Here is a 2033-nt window from a genome sequence, read left to right as displayed (position 1 = left end):
TGTTTTGGAAGGGTTAGGATGATACTTCCTTTTCAATTTCTTTTGTGGGTCTGGGTTTGGAATCACTTACTTTTGAAATGGAGTTGCTGTAAAGAATCCTGTGTTTTCATGTGTTTGTATTGTTCAAGGGCCATCAATAGAGATGCAAGAACTCTCTCTGCACAAAATGGACTCTTAAGTATCAACCAACTCCTGTTTATGGGTACCTGGCAGCCACCCTGAGTCAACTCAACAGAATGAAAAATATTTCAAGTGACTGGAAACAAAGAAATTTATTTATTTTTGCTCATTCTGGATAAAAACTGTGTTATTTTCTACAGTATGTTTGACCAAAATATCATGATCTAAGGAACTTTGAAAAGAAAAAGAAGATGATCTCAAATACTACACTCAGGTCCAATTGCCCTTGAAGGGAATGGGAGATTAAAACTAGTCAAACAGTTTAAGACAGGAATTTGGGAGATTCTTGTCCTTGGCCAGAAGTCAGAAATATCCTTGGATCTATTAGGGACCTAGAAATTTCAGTAGTTTTTAGAGGCTCTGATTTCTAGTCTGGTCTATTTCAATATTTTGTCTGCATTTCACAGCTACCTGGAAGCTCTACATGAGAGTATGGCTGAAACCCATTCTGGAAACAGTAATCCCTTTTGGTGAACAGGTTTGGAATGAGAGATCAGCATTTTCATGGTGGAAATTTGTTATGTCTACTATAATCTTCACAGTGGTGCAATTAATACTTGAACCCTTCATACTCAAATGCTGTATTAAGTATTTCTCCTCTCATTTATTGTAAATGTATACTTGGATGATCTTGTGGCAAATTAACTCCATTTATCTGGGATCTTCACCATTGTCTTATAAAAATTGAAATTCAGGAAAGGGGAGACCCTAAACCCTTCTTCCCCAAATTTCAGACCATATCCTAAATGACATCAGAATTTCAAATTCCAAGATGGGAATATTTTGGTGATTAGTAAGCCTGAGGGCCATTTGGAATAGATAGTTTCTTCATGGAATTGGTCCTACCTCTCCTTTCCCTCCTAACATTAGAAAGGGAAACATCATAACAGTCACACCTTAATATGTACAACACCATATAAAATGGTCTCAGAAAGGCTCCTGTGTGGTTGAACTTGCCTAATGTGGGTGCATCCTCATACCTGACAGTTCAACCTTGACCTAAAGTATATTCCCATAGAATAATTTCCTAGGCTCAGAATTTGCAATTACAGGTGTGAAGATTCTTACAGTAATTGGATGATTGTATGTATGTTGATGATGCAAACAGGACTATTGAAATAATAAAAGTTAGCGGGGCATTGGTGGCACACGCCTTTAATCCCAGCACTCGGGAGGCAGAGGCAGGTGGATCTATGTGAGTTTGAGACCAGCCTGGTCTCCAGAGTGAATGCCAGGATAGGCTCCAAAGCTACACAGAGAAACCCTGTCTCTAAAAACCAAAATAAAATAAAATAAAATAAAATAAAAGTCACATATGTACATGTCAGTGGGCATGTGCGTGTGCGTGTATACACTGTGTGTGTGTATACACTGTGTGTGTATACACTCTGTGTGTGTGTGTGTGTGTGTGAAAATACTAGGACTTCATTGAGAATTATTGGAGAAAGTTACTTCTTCCTGGTCAAGATAAAAAAATCAGAATGTATCTCTGCTCTTAGGGGAGAATAAGATATTCTGATCCACTACAGAGAATTACATACTACTGTCTCTTCCTTTAAGTGTTAATCCAAGTAGGTCCATCAATCAAGAGACTACCATATGAAAGATGATTTTCCTGAAGATGTGTTAAAGGCAAGAGAGGAATTATTATCTCCATAATGAGACAATGTACTTTCATTTCAAAGAAGCTCTTCCACAATGAAGCTTGTGCAATTCATCACTTCTAAATCTGACTCCTTATATTTTCTTTTGTTTGCTTTTTTCTCATCAATATGATAAGAGAGACACAGATATATTTACTTGTCAAACTTATTAACCATATACAGAGTAGATATGTTTTATTGACTGTAACA

The 2033-nt window shown here is 36.9% G+C and overlaps 1 non-coding gene across 1 annotated transcript; it reads left to right on the top strand.

The window, feature by feature from the left end:
- Positions 1-1101: 1101 nt before the first annotated feature.
- Positions 1102-1290, top strand: LOC113830845. The gene has a single exon (XR_003487600.1).
- The last annotated feature ends 743 nt before the right edge of the window (positions 1291-2033 follow it).

This window comes from Cricetulus griseus, chromosome 8 (assembly GCF_003668045.3).
Source record: "Cricetulus griseus strain 17A/GY chromosome 8, alternate assembly CriGri-PICRH-1.0, whole genome shotgun sequence".
Taxonomy (NCBI): domain Eukaryota; kingdom Metazoa; phylum Chordata; class Mammalia; order Rodentia; family Cricetidae; genus Cricetulus; species Cricetulus griseus.
This window is presented reverse-complemented; position numbering and strand designations above follow the sequence as displayed.